This window comes from Ammospiza nelsoni, chromosome 3 (genome assembly GCF_027579445.1).
Source record: "Ammospiza nelsoni isolate bAmmNel1 chromosome 3, bAmmNel1.pri, whole genome shotgun sequence".
In the NCBI taxonomy this organism is placed as follows: Eukaryota; Metazoa; Chordata; class Aves; order Passeriformes; family Passerellidae; genus Ammospiza; species Ammospiza nelsoni.
The window spans coordinates 38,616,907-38,638,484 of record NC_080635.1 but is presented as its reverse complement, the minus strand read 5'-3'; the positions used below and the strand labels follow the sequence as shown (position 1 = coordinate 38,638,484).

Sequence of the window (21,578 nt, the reverse complement as noted above, 5' to 3'; positions counted from 1 at the left end):
TTTCAGATTCCCTGTCAGAGGACATTAGATTGACCACAATTTTCTCAGCTTTCAGAACGAAGCTGAAAACTCACTTCAAATTAGTATCCTCATAGTCACTATAAAAAACAGCTACAAAGAAGAAAATAGGACACGGATCATGGTGGAAGGGGTGAGGCTAAAAGTAAATGAGATTGCTGAGCTGTTGTGAGTCTAATTAATTTTTGGAAAATACTCAAATCCTATGACAGGTAACATTAAGATAGGAGAGAAATTACCATGGAAAAGTATTTAATGTTGGGAAAATAGAAAATGTTGGTTAAATAGAAAATCAGATAGGAGGGTGATTTTTTTTTAATTAGTAATGAAATAATCACATTAAGTAAAAAATAATTTGTGGCTTTTACCATAATCACAATTGATTCCTTAGTTGTAATGGTATCTAGAAAAGAAAATGGTTTAAGTTAAGAAAATGTGCTATTTAAAATGCATGTGTATGGTACTCTGTAATAAGGTATGGATTATAACTGCGTACTTGACTGACATTCCATTAAAAAGCTTTAAATTGAGTAAAGATGGGTGTGTATTGAACTGTTGCATTTTAGTGCACTTCTGGTGAACAGTATCACCGAGGGAGTGGGGCTGTGTGTTGAAGGGCAGTGTCTGTAATCAACAGTCTGTAATCTGTCCCTACCAGGTGTTACCTCAAGACATGCACATGCTGTTTCCATCTTCTGAACCAAACAGAAAACATTAGGACAAAATGTTAGATTACTTTTCCATAAAATTTAAATACAACTACCCTTAGATAATTATTTTGGAGTGACAAACACTTATATGAGCTGAAGATCTGGCAAATTCCATTTACTTACAAAAGACAAAGTATTTCCCCAAAGACAAGTGAGTCCATAAGTTTCTGAAACAACCACAAAAAAATCATCTTATCATCTTAAAAGCACCTAGCAAAACATACTTGGAATGTTTGGAAATATAACATAGACCCTAAAGAATAATTTTAAATTGGCAATAAAGTCCAATATTTACTCCAAGTTTATTGACCCAGCAGGAAATAAGTGTTATTTAAATCTTAAAATTGATAGTGCACAGAATTGAGTTTGGTTTTGGGAAGAAGAAAGATGTGAGGGAAAGATGAGTTTTTTGGACCTCTAAGTCATGATGTCAATGAGTAGCATGTGACAGAGCCCACTATTTGATATTATGAGCTTTCAGTGATGGAGGTTATTCCTTGGAGCTGTTTTATTTACCATATTGCCATTAGACCTACTTCATCACAGCCCATGTAAACAAGGAAATGGCAAGACCATGGTCTTTAGGGATGTCTATAAATAACAAAAAAATTAATGCACTTTTGTCCACGGACGTGAAGTAAATGAATAAGGAAGAGGTATTTCCTACTGCTACTATGTAAGAAGAAACTTCATGAATATAGATGCTATATTAACTGAGGTACTAGAAGATCTGCAAGCAGAATCTAAGATAAGGCATCTACCATTTTAAGCAGAAATAACAGTAGTATCCATACATAATATTAAATACTTAACAAATTGACCTTAGTGGAGCTTACAAATTTGGATCTAAATATAAAATGCAGGTATATTTGAATCACCATTTATACTCCAGCTATACATAGTGACCATCCTTTTGCATAATTTTAACACCATTTGTTTGTTACACTTTATTTATTAAAAGAAACAAATAGTCTATGTTTTATTTTTCAGAGAAATATTTTCTTAGAAATAACAAACAAGAAAAAAGCTTTTAAAATTATTCTACTACACACAAAATGTTATAAGCTTCAGAGTGTATTTTAAATGCTCCAGAAGAATTGGATATTTGGGGTTTTTGTTAGTTTGGTAGCCACCAAATTGCTTCACTTTGAACAATTAAACTGGTCAAATACATGTTTCTCTGGGAATGATGAATGAAAAACATACTGTTCAGCATCTTTGTTAAGTGTCATTGAATTTGGCATGTATGCTAAGAATGAAATCTCATTTCTTCTTCTAAATTTTTAGGTCACACAGGTTGCATTAAGTGGAGAGTAACTCATACACAATGTTTGGATTTTGTACCATTACATTTCAGTAACTTCTAATTTCATCATTATAGCATATCCTCTAAGATTTGGAAAATGTTTTGCTTTTTTTTCTGATGAATATTTTATTTTTAACATATTATTTCCTAATTTCCATATTTCTGAATCCCATGATTGATTAGAATAGGGATTTGAACAAATAAAATAAACATATTTTGTTGGCTGAAAACAACTGATCAAATACAAAGAGATGAAAATCAAACCATAAACCCAGGTATGAAAGGCCTTGGGCATCAGTGAACCTCGGCTGCTTACGTGATTTCTAACATGGGCTCTCATAGGCTTCAGTAGAACCCTGAATCCACCAGGGCCTTTTTTCTGATGAATATCCTGACTATCACTGGCAGGCTTCATTTATAAATAAGAGCCCATAATGGCCTCTCTTTTCTCCTGCCTTTCAGGTGTGTAGCTGGTGTACTTGGATATTTATGTCAGTGGGCATTTATTTTATGGCTTGCTAGCTCTAGTAGTAAGTTCCTATTTATGTCTTAACCAGCATCTACATTAGTTTTTCAATGAGCCACACTAATACAGAAATATAATTTGAAATATGCTTTCAAACAACAAACTACTAATTAACATATAAGGTAAATGGGCATGGCTACAGTACATGCTGTCAGTCATTTAAAAAAAATTTTTGACTTTGCTATTTAGAAACTGATGTGTTGAGCTACAGATCTTCATGCACATATTGACTTTTGCAGTTCTTGGTGATATGAATACCAAGATTTTACATACATATAAAGCCTCTAGGATTATTTGCAATAGCATAAAAAATAAACAAGATGTAGAAAAAACCTTTCAAACAAGAAGCCTAATAAACACAGAATCTTCTCTAAACTCAGTCAGAGAAAAAAATAATCTTTAAGTATTTTTCTCTTTCCACATAAGCTCTGGAGGTTAATAAAACACATAAAATAGAGTCAGTAGTATGACTGCTCAACTAACCCTGAAGTTTTCCAAAAGATATAAGACAAAGATCATCTAAGCTTATTTCACAACTACAGTCACCCACATGATGAAATCATTGGCCTGTACTAAAAGCTAAATCAGCTTCTGCATGAAGAAAGAGTATATTTCAACAATATTACCAGGTAACTTTTAAACTTAAATTGGTATGAAGATAAAAATAAGAGGAGAAATGTAGATAGCATGCTGACTTTGACACACATTAACTGGATATTCACCACAACACATGAGAGTTGGAAGTCTAAGTGTATAATTGTTTTCTGGTGTCTCGTCCATTTGTCCACAATACAACAACACCATGGAATTTTCTCCTATTAGTTGTGATTTACTCAAATGTCTGGAACTGTACTGAAAGCTGTAAAATGAGAAAGATCCAACAGCCATGTAGAAAGGTAAAGGTGCACGATACTTCTACATTTATCTCCTTTCCATGGTAAACAGCATTTAACCTTTCCAAGAACTGAAATCACACATGAAACAAGAAATGCAAGTAACAAGGACAAATAGTCTTTCATTCCCTGCAAATAACAGCAAAATGAAAGAGTAGAAAGAGTATTGGAAGGAAATGCTGTGTGACCAGTCTTCTGGAAATTTTCAGGAAGCATGAAGATTATGTACATTTAAGAGGATAAAAAATCAGATTTCATTTAAACACAACTGATACACATTTCAGTAATTAATATTGATTATTATGATGTCAGTAGATAAATCTCTTTTGTTTCTTGCAGTAGCCTTCTGCCACTACTAACTTCACTCTCAGTTTATTTCTTTCAGGAAACAAAGGGGCTCATTTATGCAAATAAACTTGATATGGGCAGATACGAACAACCTTTCTGATGGCTGATGTTGCAGATTTCTAATGCATTAGCTTCTGACAACACTGACTCACTTTCCAGAACGAATCCTGTTCACTGGAAGAATTGTACAAGGTACATATACAGTTATAAAAAAATACTGTCTGAACCTTCCCACATAAAGGCTGAAGAAATGTAGAAGCAGGTAAGTAAGGTAAGACAATAATTACCAGGGAAAACAAAAATGTAGATCTTCTTGCTAGAATAGGCTTGAAAGTAGTTTATCTTTCCATTTTTCATGTCTTCATCTCTGCCACTTCATTCAGAAGAAAAGATAGGAATTGATAGGCTTAAATCATTGCAGAACAATCAGTCAGGCATCATCAAGGTTCCTCTCTGGACTCTCCCATCCATTCCCAAGCTGCTAATCTATCTGAAGGTTAATTGGAGCATTTTTATACTTTGCAAAATTACAGTTCCATTTCTCATTCTAAAATGACTCACTAAGTCTCAGTACTGGGTAAATATCCAGTCACACAAAACTTTGAACTTCTGAATGTTCACAGACCTCCCGGGCAAGTGCTGGTCATTCCTGTTTACAAAATTTCACAGTCTACAAAATGCAGCTAAGCACTAAGTTTGATAACAAACTTTTCATCAAACAACAGTTAAATCAAGTAAATCTGAAACAATGTGTCACTAAGATGCATCATTGTAATTTTCCAGTGCTAAGTCAATTGGAATTATAAGAGAGTGATTTTGTGCTAAATAAGAGATAACATTATCATTCTCACTTTAGTATTTTTATTCAAATTAAGGGCCAGGAGTCAAAACAGAAAGCAAACCTAAATTTTAGACCTTAGTCTCCAACTTCTGGAAAGCAGTTAATGTACTTAAATCCATCCTAGCTTAAGACCTATAGTTGATTATGTTATTAACTATAGCCCAATGCTTATGTTCTTTACATGATGTTTGTCTAAATTCATTACCACAAGAAACAGTTCCTCGAGTCACTGCTGGAAAATTCTCTATCCAAACCTCAGAACTACATTACCAGAGCAAAAACTAGGTGTACAGGATTTAAATATTCCTTTGCATTCAGGAGCATTTGTTAACTTTTGCACACTTCTTCTATGTTATATACAAATAAATATGTTCATCCTCAGTGGTCTGAAATGGTGAATGGTATGAAATGCAGTGAAATGGTGTGAATAATAGCCAAGTAAACAAAGATGCTGCAGCTTGTTTAGGTTCACCTTGCAAACAGGCCAGCCATGTGTTCATCAGGCAGGGCTACGCTGGGCTGGGTTATCACATGTGGGTAATGTGCCACATTCTTCTCGTGCCACGCTGTCGCATTCCTCGCTGCGCTGGACGGAATCTCACAGGCTCACAGCCGTGACAGAGAGTGCCACAGCAAAGTTACAAGATCCTTCCTATTAAAGCATCTTCTGGGAGAGACTGCTAAGGCTAATTCATTAGTCGAGAATTTTTGGGATGAACTATGACCCTGCTAAATATAAAAGGAAGTGCTAAATGCTGCACAGCCCATGTTCTTCTCTTTTTCATGGTAATACAAACCTTTTTGTATGACCTAGAAGATCCACGTTAACTTGATCAAAACCTTGGAATATACTGTAACTCCAAATTCTAGATTAATCCCTGATTTAAACAAAGAAAATTAAAATCTGAACAGCCTCTACAATTCCTGGCTGCAAACAGAAATGGGATTAAATCAGATTCCATCTACTGCTCATGCTCAGAGGTACACAGGGAAATTAGACAGGCATTTCTGCATTGGCAGTTTGACTCAAAATGGTTTCTTGAACTGAGACACAACAATAAAGATATAAAACAAAATAAGAAAACAGACACCTTAGTGCCTCTGTCTGGCTAGCAAGTATCTTGCTTCTTGTAAGATATTATTTAAATCAGATTTATAGTTTTTTTCTATTCTGAAGAGACTCAAGACTGACTCCACAACACTTTACAAAATAAGTGATTCCATTCTATTGTGTTAGATGGAACGTCATCCAGGAATAAATATTTAGGCAATTAGATATGTTATGTTAGTTTTGTACAAGACAATGCTCTAACCTAAGGCAACCAAAATAAAATCACAGAAATTATTTAAACAGAAGTGAATATAAATTGTGAAAGTGGTACATTTTTGATAATGAAGTTTAATCAGACAGTGATGTGTGAGTACAGTTTTACAGACCATTATATTTTAATATGTTTCTGAGAAGTAAAATTAAATTATGATTCAAAATTTACAACAAAGTTTTGAAAAAAGGTTCTGTTAAAATAAGAAGGTTCAGGAAGAGGTAGGAAGAATTTAGTTCTGTTCTTTCACAACTTATGTATTTTCACTTAAACTTTTGTAAAAGCTCAAAATCTCTAGCCACTTTTGGAATTCCAGGCATAGATATTCTATTCAGAGTTAGACTGTACATCTACATTTTAAATATTCATACCATCTTCAGCACATCACTATATGAAATGATTCATCACTTTCCTGATACTGAGCCAAGGAAACAGGTTGGTTTCTATTTATAGACGACTCTTTGTAAAGAAAGGAAATGCAAGGAAAACTAAAGATACTGAATAAACAGCACTTAAAATTGTGGTCTACACATTGTACTATGAAGTTCTCCATAAGAATTATTGCAAGGAGAAGCTCATTCTGTAAGAGTCCAGAAAAAATCTCTACTATCCTATTCTCTTACTTTATGATTTCTTAAAAAATCTTAAGATTTCTAAAAAATTAAAAGGCTACCAAAGTATTTTTTTTTCTTCTTCACTTTTTTTTTTTAATCATCCTATGGGAGGATTGACATTTTTTCCAGAACCATATAAGATTTTTTGATATTTACCTGATACAGTGGAATAATGCCAATTAAGAACAATGCCAGCTTCCATTAGAAACTTTGGCTGTCATTAAGAAAGAATCATATATTCAGACACAATGAAAAATATTTTGGCTGAAAAGTTACTTATGTCTTAAAAAGTTCACATTTAAAAAAGAACTAGAAGATTTTTTTAGAAAAAGTTATATATTTTGATGTTTTCAATTAAAATGGAATCATAAGTTCAAAAATATTGATTGTTCAAGACATAATTTTACATGTAAATATAAATATAGGAGTTTTCTGTTAGAGAATCAAGCCTTGACTACTTTTTTCCAACCAAAAAATGTCAAACTAGAAAAAGTTTAAAAATTTTCAATCACTACAAAATAGCTTTTGTCAGAATCACAGAATTATGTGGGCTGGAAGGGTCCATAAAGACTTTTGGGTTCCAACCTCCCTGCCATAGGCAGGAACACCTTCCACTGGGCCAAGCTGCTCAAAACCCCATCCAGCCTGGCCTTAAACACTTCCAGCTTTTCTGGGCAACCTGTTCCAGTGCCTCACCACCCTCACAGTAAAGAATTTATTTCTAATATCCAATCTAAACCCACTCTCTTGCAGTTTACAGCCATTCCCTCCTGTCCTATGTGCAAGGAAAATACAATTTAGGCAAAAAAGTTAATTTCTTCTGTTTAAATATAACTCTAGGTACATTTCTACAGCTCTGATTTGCAAAAAATCTGTGTATATACACAAAACTACTCACACAGTTGAGTGCAGTCAAGAGGCAGGGAACTACTCACAAGTGCAAACTTATGTTTATGTGTTTAACAAGCAAGGAGTTATTTTAGAACTTGGTCATGCAGTGATAAAGCAAAGCAGATATTAAAAAATCATCATTAAAATTTTAATGTAGAGCATGTGTTATAAAGCACGTAAAAGTGACAAATCCCAGTTAACCAAAAGTTTTCCTACTTTTGATAATGCAAAAACTGTATTATCTCTCCCTAATGAGCAGACCATTACAAAAAAAAATAGGGAAAACTGAATCTGAGTTCACATAGTATAAGCTAAAGGTGTCTCAACCATGAAAAAATACATTATTGTCATTTTTATTTCTATAGAAAGCATAATAATGGAAGAGGAAAAAAAATCTTTAGCTTTGTCTTCAAATATAAATTTAACATTTTGTTTTCTGTTTTGTCTTATTCTCATTACTGCATTGTCAGATATAGTAATGAATTTCTTTCTCCTGTCTGCCAAATTCCCCTAGAAAACATCTGTAGTATACCAGCATGTAAAGTAATCCTGAAACTTGATTGGAAAATGTATTTTTCAATGCTTCATTCTGGAGTTCTAGCTTTAGAAATACATATTAATTTACTTATTTTAAGCATGTGTTGAAGTTTCTTGTTTCATCATAGTTACCGAATACAATTGTACAGTAGAAATTCCTAAATAAAAAAACTCTAAAATCAGATTTAGTAATCTAACCAATACTGATGCTAGGAACTCTGAGATGTGTACAGGTTACAAATCACAAACAATGATATTTATTTTTTGAGCTAGGAAGAGCTGCATCCTCAGTTTTTGAGGAACAAGGTTGAAAACTCATATGAATTCTATAATGAAATCTTTCAGATTTACAAAATGTGCAGGGAGAGCTGATATGTCAATTCAGAATTAATTTTTGTACACAAGCTGCTTCATTTTTGATAAAACTGTATCATGCTGTATTGTTATACAAACATATTCAATGGATTATCAGGAGAGGAATCATAGCACAAAGGCCTGAGGTATCAAAATGTAGGGAAAATGGCAGTAAAGGAAAAAGAGACACAGGAGTTATATCAATGTACAGGGGTTATATTAATGATTCATGCAATCTCATGTGAGAATAACAGTAAAATTTCAGGAAATTGGAATATAAAATGAAAAAAAAAAATCCTCCTTGAATTTAGGATGTTTCAGGTCAAATACAGCCCTAGAACACGGGTAACTTCAGACATTTTTGTGTTTAGTGGCTGAAATTGCTCTTTCTGTTTTCTAGTTGCTAATAACTTTTTGCCTCCTTATAAACACTCCTAAATTGTCCTCCAGGGAAAAGTGTGTATACTGGGAGGAAAGCAAATCAATGCCAATGGATATAAGTTTCTTCTAAAATGTACAAGTATTTTCAACATTATTATTTTTCTAAATAATTTTCTGAAATCAAGAATCCACTTAAAATTACCAAAGCTGAAATTTGAACCAAATTAGTTTAATTCTTAGCATTTTTCATTATAATTTGATTTGTGCTTTGTTGAAGCCACTGGAAGGCAAACACAAAGGCAAACATTAGCCTAAGGTTAGTCTCTCAGTTTCTTCAATGTTTATAGTACAGGAAGAGGTCAGATTCCTCTTGAGGTGAATCAAAATGCCTAAGATTAGATTCTTGTCTGGAACTGGCTTCCAGAGAAACTTTATACTCACAAATGAGTACAGAGAAACTCTATAGAAATAACCCTCTTTAGCATAATTGCTAAGCTTTTGACACTCTGATTCTTCTTTCTCCTCCTTTCCCTCTTAAATTATCTCTTAGTCTGGATGCATTTTAATTTCACGTTAGGCAGGATTTTGTGTGTGTGCATGTGTGCGTGTGCACAATGTTAAAAATCCAATATTTTTAGTACTTTTGAATTTTATATTTTGGGACTCTAGAGTTGAAGGAATATGTGGGTTTTTTTTTACTCTCTGTCCTGGAAACATTTCTTCCTGTCATTTTCTCTATGCATCTCACATGTTTGGAGGTGAATTCAGCTCACAAACCCAGCAGAAATCCCAACCATGCTTTTTTGTTGCTAGATTAATTTTCAGACAAAATACTTAATTGAATCATGTCTCTTAGGGGTGAGCTAAAGGAAGCCAGAGGGCCCTTTGGCCGGGAGGGAAGGTGAGAAAGTGACTGCCTTTTTCAGTAGTGGGAAATACAATATTCACTCGGTGACTATGGTCAGACAATCTATTCCAGCTTCTGGAACAGACCCTGTAACTTTGTTTAAGAAATTACCACGTAAAGTTGCCAACCCGGGAGACTCATCATTGGTTCACCTACCCTCTCAGGTACTCCATATTTTCTTTAAACCCCCCTTATATAACTTCAGTAGGATAAGCAGGAGTAAAATGTAATGAGGAAGACCTTTTTTCAGAGAAACTTTTGATATGAAACGTGCTTGGTTTTTTATACATAGACCAAATTATAGTTATGTACTGAAAGGTAGTATTTAGATAGCACATTACAATAGTTTTGTGAGAGGCACTTACAGTCATCAACATAACGAGTTTTCTGTTTGGTTTTTAAAAGCAAAGTACCATTTTATAGCATGTATTGAATCACTGGTAGCCCTGGGTTCAAACTGCTCCTTCTCTCCCCCCTTCTCAATCATCTAGATACTGGCACCTAGATGGATCTCCACCTATGAAAACTAACAAATACAGACCCTGGTGCAGCACAATTCTACATCTGCTCACAGCTGTCCATGGTATTAGCAAATCTTAAAAAAATCTACTAGTAAAAAGAAAAAGTCTCTCTACAGTCCTAGTTGCTGCAGTATCACATTGTCCTGAGGATGTTTATACAGTCACACATGTAGGAGTGACTGTAGTCTTGCATCCTCCCTACCCCACAAAAAAATCTGCCTTAAAAAGAACCAGTAGGTGCTCTGGTAATGAAATGGATGCGTGAAAGCAAGACACTACATTCCTGAATATGCATGCTAGTCACACTTCCTTTTTAAAGATAATATATGAGCAATAATATGTTGCTTGTGAATAGGAATAGCAGCAAAAATATGTACTTCTAATTGCAGAGAGTAAAAATTACAGTAAAGCAATGATTTATGGAAGAATAAGCAGGTTTGCCTCTGAATCATTCTTGTCAAACAAATTCTATTACGGGCACTTTCATCACAGCCACCTGTTTTTCTTGTGGGGTCCATTTCCCCCAGACCTTCCCCACAAGTTGCTATTCAGGGAGCCTGTAGTTTGCTTAAGACAGGATTAACACCTAAATTTAATCTATAATAAAAAAACCCCAGTGATGTATGTTACTCTTTTGGCTAACTTCATATAAAAAAATTATTTACTAATTACATAAATAATGTATATTTTAAAATATCTCAATAAAAATGATAAAACATGACCAGCTGACCCTCCCTTTTATGTGTGGACAGAAGAAATAAAAGAAAATAAAATGTCATATTTTACATGTTGATGAAAACTGGAATGGATAGAAGTAAGACACAGCACAGAAGTATTTGTTAAGTGTAAAGACATTAAGCAGTGAGATTGCCAATTAATTAATAACTAATGAACTGTTATAATCTCCTTTCTTACTAAGCCAACAGTATACTCCCATGGTCCCTTTTTAATAATTGAATATGAGTTGGTTTAAAAGTCGATGCATTTAAGATGGCTTTGATAATGTCAATAAGTGGGTATCTCCTGCCTTGTTCTACTGCTGTCTAATTCACCACAATTGTGCTGTGCTTCATTAACTTCCATTCTATTATAAAAGAAAGTGAAATTTATCATGAGAACACATTAAATGGTGTGATGTTAGCTTCCTGTAATGGGCAAAGTAATGATTAAAATATGTGTCTGAAACCTTATGGTCAGTTGGAGAGATGCCACTAATGTTTGAAAAATAATGGTGTTGCACGACAGTTGTTATGATGGCAGGGGGTGATGTGTCAGTCATTTATTCCCTGTGGTAGAAATTTCATATGGAGAAGCAAAAAAAGCATCATATGACTGGCATTTGTAAGCCTAACTTGTGTTATATTAACCAACTGGCATTGCTTCTCTTTTGAGAGAGAAAAAAAACCGGCATTGACTCGGCCAAAGTGCATCTTATTAATTTTAAGAAGGAAGCAGCCTGGATTTTGTATCCTTTAAGGTAAACTCACTCCTGAATTTACCTGAAAAGAGGGTGGATATAAGATCAGAAAGAAGTTCTTCTAAGACAACTTCCCTTTCCATTTTAATTTGCATTTGAAAAAAACCCACAAAACTGTGATTGGACTTTTTTATGTATGCCACTTAACATGCACACTTTGAAGCTGATGCCACTCAAACTTTTATCATATTTCCAAGAGAGCAAAGGATAGCTATTAATAATATGTGTATGTTGGATTGCCCACAGACAATAATGATAATAAAAATATTAGTGTAGAAGTTCTTATTTGCAATTTCTACACACAATATCTACAATGTCTCATGAACTTGACATTGGAATGCTACACATGGAAGAACAGAAAATTGGTTGAGCCAGGATTTACTCAAAACAGGCAAAAGAATAAGTTTGTTTAGTGAGTCTCTATACTCACTAAACAAGTAACTATTTCAGGACACATGTTAGCATTAGTCTAGGAGTTCCTATTTATCTGCAGTACTGTCAAGAGGAGAATGCATCTTCTTCAAAAATATTAATTAATGAGTTAAATGTCTGAATTTTGAGCCAAAATAAATTTTAAAAACCCAAGCAGTATTTGACAGAAGGCTACAGTGAAATAAAACATAAATTATTTGAATAGTGAAAAATAAGCCAGTCGTTTTATGAAAGTGTCCATCTACAGATAATAATTAATGGAACTGGCTAGAGCTAGTTAATAAAAAAATTCCACAAACAATCCTTCCCAATAATTTCCCAGAAAGATTTTGCAGTCTTCTGTAGAAATCATGCATATACTGAGCCAAAGATTATATATCATATCTTATTTAAGAATGTTACAAAATGAATTAATATTAGATATTCATTGGCTTTGGAATGGATTTAGATTTCATTAGAAATTGAGCTTTTTGTGGGTTAATGGAGCAGGAAAAGCAGCAATCACAGCAGTAGGTCCTCATTCTCATAAACTATTATATAGTTGCAAAAATAAATAATGTGCATTGTTTCCAAACACATAAGGAAATAGATTTACTACATCGACTGAATATTCTACTACATATTAAAAGCAACCACAGGAAAGGAAATAATTAAGAGTAAAAACCTCTAAAGGTCACACAGTCAGTAAAGAAAAGGGTAGGTACATTGTAGAAAATAAAATTTTAAAAGGGAGAAAACAAAATCAATCTAATTGTCCCCAAGCTTCTTAGCATGGTGTTGTTTTCATCTTGCTGACTAACACAGTTGCAACATATAAACCCCATTATAATCTTCCCTCTTGACACCAATCCTTTCAGTTCTGGTCTCCTCAACAGAAATGGTTCCATTTTCAAGCCAAAACACAGCTGCTGTCATCTTCCTAGCCTGGAGCGCTGAAGTAAATAGTCACACCATTTTTGCACACCTTTCTGCCTTGCCATTTTTTGCTGTACCAGAGTTCTGGTTCCAAAACTATCATTCCTTCTTCTACCCACTGCCTTCACAGTGTATCAACCTACTCTAATTTCCATGCTACTCACCCTATCGACCAGCTTTGGACATGCTTTATTGCTCCTTACAAACAGCTTTGTATCAAAGGAAACTTACCAAAGCTTTTTTATTAGGGAGAGCAAACTGAGAGGCGACAGAGAAGTGCTCAAAATCCTCTGCAGTATGAGGTGAAAAAATTCTATCCCATCCCCAGTGCCAATTCTAGCTGTTCAGTTTCCCTAGAGCAGCTGCTAAACTTACTAACTTTAGCGAGCACTGATGTGTGTCAGCTCTCCTCAGAAATCTGTCAATATCTTGGCCAAATATTTTTGACTAAATAGATAATTCAATTTCAGTGCAGTAAGGTGTTTCAGCAAGGAGCAGCAGCTAAAATTTTTCAAAATTAAAGAGACAATGCATATAAATCCATCTTCATCCCTCCTAGTTTTGTTCATATGAGTCAGAAGGCTCCTAAGAGATGTTGCCATTATATCTATTTGAGAGACAGGAAAGGGAATTCCCTCACTTCCATTAAAGCTAGGGTAGAGCTTATGAGAACCTACAGCTGCAGTCACAGAGGAGATCACTGGTTTCTTCAGAAGGCTCTGTGTTCACTGAAAATTAAATAGCTCTAATTTATATAATTCCCTTCTGTCCTGCCAACATCTATATCCTTCTACAGATATATCTATCTCACCACCATTAATGAACAGACTGGAGAAATGCTGGAGAAAATGAATAGGGAGCAGCACAGAAGACCTCAAACCGTCAGAGAATCAAACACAAGTCTTCTCAATAAAAGAGGGATGCTCTTACTCTCCCTATGTGTAGTCACTACTCAAAAAGTTGTGTGAATGGGTGCATAACTACATGCAGGTCCTGGGAGAGTCCTACAATGCACAAACAATTGTTTTAATATGTGAAAGTCAAGAAAATAAAACCAAACAGCTCTTCTACTCTACTTTCCTTGGGACAGCAGGAAAGAGTATTAAGGGGAAAGTGGAACTGACAGGAAAGCAATTTCTTTCCTAACACAGGTAAACATTAATCTCCTTAGAAAATGGACACAAAGAGAAATATCCAGAAAAGTTATTTTTATCATTTGATAAGTCCAGGAGTGTTGAGAATGTGTCTGACTGAAATATTTCAGATTAGTTAACCAAAGCTTCTCACACAGCAATCATGTCTTCTTTTGAAAAACTACTTTCATTTTAGCTGTTCATTTTTGACCAAGTGATTGCATCAAAAAGGGGTTCAGGTTGGGTTCAGCTGAGGAGCAGCACAGAGGAAATCCTGTGTATCGCTTATAACACAGCGACTAGAAGCTATGGTAGGCTATTTTAAGCTCTTTAACTGTCAACTGTTTCTACTTACTCAGCTTTAAATCTTATTACTTATGGCTCAATTTATGCTGATGACCTCTACAATCAAAGAAACTGGAAGACAACAGGTGTTGGGTATGCAAGGATGTATACCATATCCAAGTTACTGAAAATACCTATATGAAAACAAGAGCTTTGTTGTTTCTTTGTTTGAAAACTGCAAATGAGACCTATTAATAATAATGTTTTCACCCAAGACTCTAAAAGCATTTAAAGAATTATTGTTACAAATTATTATAAATGCTAATAAATACCATAGGTTTACCCATTTAATACAAAGATCCTTTTCTTTTGAATGCTCATAGATCTTGCTTTTCTTATTTTCAGAACTGCCCTGACAGGAAATAATGTGTCACTACCCTTTTATGGACAACAAATCAGAATACAAGAAGCTTTAGAAGAGCAAAGTTAAAATCTGTTTATGATCCTGAACTGATCCCAATTACAAACACTTTGAAATCTCTTATATTAAACATGCTGACAGACATTTGAGGAAAAAGTGTTTGATCAGGACAATTGTTCAATCAGGTGTTAAAAGCTGTTTATCATATTTAAAACCAGAATATAGAGATGTTAAGCAATGTACTACGAAGGAAGCTTGGATGCTGACACAAAAGAACTAAAAAAAAACCCCCAAAACATTTCCTCTGCAGATAGTGGTTAAATTTTTCCCAGCAAGGGAAACATAAATTCAAGAATACTGGAAATATGTAAACCAAATAATTTCATTGCTCTAATCATTCCATTTTAGGGGTTGCTTTTTCTCCTGTTAGGTTATCTTTTTCTCTTTCCTATGGTTACCCAGTGCAGGCTGTCAATTAGTTCATAAATAACCTCATCTCAGAACTTCTGGTATTCAGTTAAGCTAATTACATGATTGCAGGCAGCCCAAACCACAAGTGGTTGTTCCCTTCTACAGTCTTGGCAAAGGCTTCGGGAGTTCCTGGCTACATTAAATAAAAATTTAACATACTGCTTACCAGAGATCAAGTGGCATTATAAACACTGCAGCAGGTTTGACAATATAGCAGATTATTACCACAGATTTTGTTTGCTTTTATTTCAGTTCACAGTAGCCCAATAACACTGTGAAACCCTGAATTCAGAGTGGAAGTCTCCAATAAACTAACTGTTTCAAGAACCAAAATAATAAATATTAAAGTACTGTATTTAATCAAATGTCTGGGAGGTAGTTTTAATGATCAAACTTAATTCTGTAACTGATACACAATGTGGAGTGAAGACCTTATTGCAAAATAAAAATGCTTCTTTTTTTTTTTTTCTGCTTACAACTTGCTCATGAATACTACTGAGCAGATGTATCTATTTTTATGCTGAGAATGAAAAAAATTATTTTCACACTTGAGAGCATGTTAAAGAAGATTTTGACTCCCTTAAACAGCAAGTAAGCTTGGCTTTGGTTATTGGATGTGAAAATATTTTTTAGCAAAGGCATTAAAAATGGCACTGCTTAAACACAGCATCTAAATTTGATGGTATCACATATGATACCATGTGTGTGGAACAAACACAAGTTTACACCAAATTTGTAAGTGATTCTATACTTAACTCACTGTCTTGAACATACCACACCTAACTTCTGAGCTTCAGGTGAAGTAGACTTCCTTCCTCACTGTTTCTCTTTTAACTACTAATATTTTTCTTTTCTTTGTCTTAAGAATCAGCTCAAGAGCTGGAGCTGAATACAGTAGATTGTTAAATGCTGGCCAAACTCAACAATTGATTTGTTTTAATGCATTTTTGTAAGATAAAAAAAAAAAAAAAGAGAAGGTTTCTCTATTCCAGCATGCACAGTAATTATGTGAGAGAGACAACTGGCTGATTACTAAACCATCAGCTATACGAAAACTTATTTCAGTTGCAATTTGCAACTCATCACTGAGTTTCCTTTAAATGATACTTTGAGTCTAAGCCATTAGAATATCAAAATAAACAAGTGACTGTAATATTTGGACAAATCCTCGTTTTTCGAGAAGTGAATGGAAAAAGAAATTGTAGCTGTCTGAAAAACTTCACATACTCTGAAGGGCATATTGGCACCAGAGTAAGACTTTTTAAAGTGTCACAGTTTAGATCTCTAATTTTAGAAATACTTAATTTAATAAGTCTTTTGAGACTCAAGACCATTTCATCAGCAATACTAATTTCCTGGGGTTATAATATTGAACTGCAGAAAAATCAGTATTGTCTTACCTGTTTAAAAGTAATGATAAAATGCAGCCTTAACTGACTCAAATTGAAAAAAAAAAATTCTTAAACAAGGAGAACTAATTAAAACCTAAAGGTCATAAACAAATTTCACAGTGACTGTACCTTTCTAGTTCCTTCACAGAATTTTTTGAATATATTGGAAAAACTTCCACTGAGGTTCTCACCAAGTTGCTAAGCACAATTCCAATCTGTAAACATTCTGCACACAGTAATTTGCATTAGTTCCACATAATGTACAGCAGCATTAATTAATAGAGTGGATGGTGTCTGTACATCTGTTAGCTATTAGTCTTTACTCTAATTCATTAGATCTTTATCATTTACCTGAGCAGCCCATCAAGATCAGGCAAAGGAGACCTTGGCTCATGTCATCTGTGGAACAGAACAGTCTGGAATATTAAATTCTCTTGTGTATGCCCAGCTACTTTATATGAAAAATGATCTCACAAATTTTGGTTAAGGACTTTGAAATTGTTCTTTTGTGTGAATGAAACATTCAAAAATTATCCAGATCTAATCTGTGCAACTGCTGTGAAACTATGGTAAATACCATTTGAGCCAATTCACGATGTGCTTAGGGTCTTTCTGATCTGACTAACTGAACTGCATTCCTGCAATTCCTCCAAGCTGCCTTCCACTTTTGGTCCAGCTCAGAGCTGATAAAAATTGTTATTAGAACTACACATTTACACAATCCAGCTGATTGTTGTTCTTATTTTTCACTGATAACTTTAAGTCATGGATTTAAATGATCTACTTCTTCTGGTTCAGCATTATCCTTTCTTTTGTACGCATTTCAGAGGTAACGAAATTTAGACAAAATATAAAGGCATGATGAAAAATGTTATTTCACAAGCTGTGCAACAAACAGGGCAACAAATTACACCCTATTTTGCATATATTAATTTCAAATCCCCTCTTCACCCTGAAGATTTGATGAGTAAGTCCTTTGGCAAATAATCTCACTGTCCATCTTGAAAATGAAAGTCTCATAGACAATTCAGTATTTACACCAATATTACTTTGGGATGAGGTCTACCTACCCTCTGACCCTTGTTGGAATCCCTCTGACCTGAAAATTTTTCCTAAAATGTGCAAATTCTCTTAGATTGGGGAAATTTCAGGATTGTCACTATAGATCCTTTTAAAACAGGTAGTGATTGTAAGAAGAGGCTTTCATCAAGGAAATATATTTGATTAATGGACCAGAAAATGAATGATTAGTCATTCTTACTAATTAAGCAGAGCTGAATCGATGCTTGCAGTAATATATCCAGTTAGAAGCCATACACCTTTGTTATATCTCTTGGCTACAAACATGTAAACAGATACAAGTGGCACAAGAAGAATTTCAGGGTGTTACACCACTATGCTGAAACTGCGAAGAAAGTACTTATACACCAAAAATTAACATGAAGACTGGAAAAAAGTAATTAAAATTACCTAAATTCTTGCCATCACTTAATGGGTTAAAGGAATAATTTTCACCCAGGCTAATAATATCACAGATAGCTACATGAACAAGCCTGACTCTTCCCAGAAAAGTAATGGTATCAATGACTTATCTTCATGGGCAGGCTTTACTCAGCCATGCAGTGCTAGACAGCTGATGGTACAGAGTAGCTGCTTGCAAATGAATAGTTCATTTCATTTCATGATGAGTAATTTCTTGCAGGCATAGAAAAAACTTTCTCAAGACTGTATGTTTACTGTAAGCTGGGCTATAGCTCAAGTCCTGTTGTATCACTGGTCCTTCTGAGAGGGAATTTGCAGTGTAAGATGGAAGTGTTATGAAAATCTGAGTGTCATTGCAATTCCACAGTATGATTAGATAAAAGAGCAAACAAACAAACAAACAAAACACCAAAACCCAAACTGCTTGATTAATTATATCCCAAATCAACTTTTTATGTTTGTAAGGTACATAAACAATACACTTGTCTATCCTATTAAGCTGGCAATCGTGGCTGTCCAGTTAGGTGGACATTGCAGCAACACTTGATATTTCACTGTGGAGCTGCACATCTGTAAGCCAGTGGAGTTCTCCATCACTTCTGGCAGAGCTGTTACATGAACACAGTCTTGTGTTTGAAGATGTCTCACAGAAAACAAAGTGGGAGGAAAAAGGGAAATAAGGAAGAAGAGGACATAGAAGGGTGACTATTACAAGACAATGATAGAGAAGACAGAAGATTTCTGAAAAGGAAAAACAGCAGCCAGAACTGGAAAGTAATGAACAGAACTTTAAAAGCTCACATGGCAGCTCATGCTTCAGTGATTTTCTCCATAGTGATGCATTCTGAACATTTGAAAGGCTGAAAGGCTAGCTGGCACTAAAGATGAGACACAGTCCACTTCAGAGAGATCTTGGCTGATTTTATACATTGGATACTGCACTGTACAGTTGAAAAGCTGTTTCTGCTACTGAGTTATTGTTAGCCCCTGGCATCTGCAGTAGCTTTCAAAGGAAGCTGCAGGTTGATGCTTATGCCCTGTGGCAAAATCTGACTTATTCCATCATAATTTAGGGGTCTTATCTTTGTTCTTGGACTTCCTGTGATTAATTTTCTTACTTTAGTTTTAATGTGGTATTGCAATTGTGATTCCAGCTACAATCAGGCTCAGCTATGTCTTTATTATGACTAGAAAATGTCTCTGTTGTGATTTCTTATCTTCAGGGCTTCTGGACTCATGACTTTCCTGGGGACAAATAAATTTAGTATTTCTGCATAGGTCCATATGGGAAGATGCCAAACCATGGTATAGCAGTAAAACAAAGTCCTAATACACTGACTCCAGGCACCAGCAAGTGTAAATATGCCAAGCCTTGCTGCCAGCTTTAAATAGGTGAGTGCCATTCAATCAGCTTCCCCCAAAGTAAATCCAGACCACTCAGTCTAAGCTAATAAACACACTGGACCACAGCAACAAACATCTTGCCAACGCTGAGAAGCAGTATGGCAGAAAGAACCAAGATTTGACACATAGACACATAAACTTATCATCCTTAGAAAAGTATATGCGAGGACTATGATCTCAATAATGTTAATAATGCAATTTAAATTTAATGTTAAATATGTTATTTATTCTTCTTTATTATTAGAGCTTCCCTTACGGTTCAGAATCTTTATTGTGTAAAGCCCTAGAGACACAGGTAAAAAAATCATTCCTGTGTCAAAGACCAAATAGATTGAGTGGTGGACAGAAAGCAAAAGCCAAAATGTTCATAATGGATGCATGTGTCATTTAAATGGAAAAGTAGAGACCCAAGAGACACTGCTGATTTCTACCAGTGTTACTTTAGATTGACTTTGTGTTAGTATTTATGTAGATCACAGCCAGTCTTTTCAAACTCTCACTGTCTACAATAAACTTGGGCTTTGATTCTGAATTTAATTCTGTATCATGTTTTGCTGATACAATCTGGTCACAACTGAGATGCTAAATTGTAAAACTAAGATGATTCTGACTTTTTAGGGTATCCTTAAACTTCACCGGTATCTACTGCATCATTTAGGTTTTGTTCCATTTGCTATTGTTTTAAATTGTTTTGCATTATTGGGAGTCAGCTGCAGAAGCAGACCCCTTCAATGCTGATAGATGCTGAGCTCCTACTGATGCCAGCAGGAGATACATGGGATCAGCACTCCTACAGTCTTCACCGGGTTGTCAAATATAGCCAAGGACTGTGGAAGGAGGAAACCTTTGCAAATCTCTGCAGTCTCAAATATTACAGCAGTGACAGCCTTTAGTACCTAACAGAGCTCACTTCTCTGAAGATCAAAATTTAAATTACGCTTTTATTATAAACTGTATGGAGCTCAAATCAATTGCTTGGTAGTATGAAAACAAGCTGCTACCAGCCCAAAATGTTAACAGAAATTATCTTCATATCATCAATAATCAATCTTTAGAGAATTTTTCTCCAAATCTAACATAAAATATGTGCAAATATTACTTTCTACAGTGGTTCTCTAAAAGACCTCAGTTTTTTTTTTCATCTTGCAGGTCTCTTGGAGCCAAAATGAAATTTAATTAAACACAAAAGACAAACATAATCTTGTGTTTCATTTATTAATTAAAAATTATGGTGTCATTTTGAAGAATAAATGCAGTAACTGATAATAACATAAAGTATTCTCTCTTGTTTGGTATGAAACTGAAATGTCTTGATTTTGCTCTTGCACAATGTTTTAATTTTATCATTTATTATATTTTTTCTTTTCTTGTTCTTGGTGAAAAAAAAAAAAAAAAAGTTATAATGACTAATAAAACCACCACCTCAAACCTGACATTGAAGGTATTACTCTCTGGAGCCAATTTTTGATGGGGATGGCTGTGACCAAATATTTGGAACATGGTATCATGTTCAGGGATGCTGCATAATAAGGCTTAAGGTTCTTGAGTTTTGACTAGACATCATATTGTAAGCCCTCCTAAAAATATGTTCTGCTTCTTTTACAGGCATAGGCTTCCAATATGCTCCATTCTTGATGGTTTTCTGGTAACATAAACAGTCCTCAGACAAGCATTTGAACTTTTCTTCAAAGTATACTCAGTGCTATATCCCCTGTTGAACAGTTTATTTCATAATAATAGGTTTCATAGAGAAGACATTGGCTTGTTAAAGGTGAAAATTTCCCCTTTTAGCATTTAAATTAAAAAACTTTATATATAAAAATTTTAATAGAAGTAAAAATAAAGAAGCGGCTATTCACTTGTTGAGATCTCAGTAATTTGTTCTCTACTAAGTTTTTCAAAATTTATCTCCTCTAGTTTTGGAAGCTCTAGGTGATTGTTCCTTCAAGAGAATTTTCTGAAAATTGAAATATCAGAACAGTAGACAGTATTTCCTTA

The 21,578-nt window shown here is 34.5% G+C and overlaps 1 protein-coding gene across 2 annotated transcripts in view; it reads right to left on the bottom strand.

Moving 5' to 3' along the window:
* Positions 1-21,578, bottom strand: part of PACRG (parkin coregulated) — a 210,668-nt gene that overhangs the window by 17,127 nt on the left and 171,963 nt on the right. The window contains exon 1 of one of the 2 annotated variants that reach the window (XR_009418218.1): positions 4,089-4,378. The exons of the other annotated variant lie outside the window; for it this stretch is intronic. The gene's annotated coding sequence lies outside the window, so the exon portion shown is untranslated. Of the gene's footprint in view, positions 1-4,088; positions 4,379-21,578 lie in introns of those variants that run through there. 2 annotated transcript variants of the gene reach the window in all.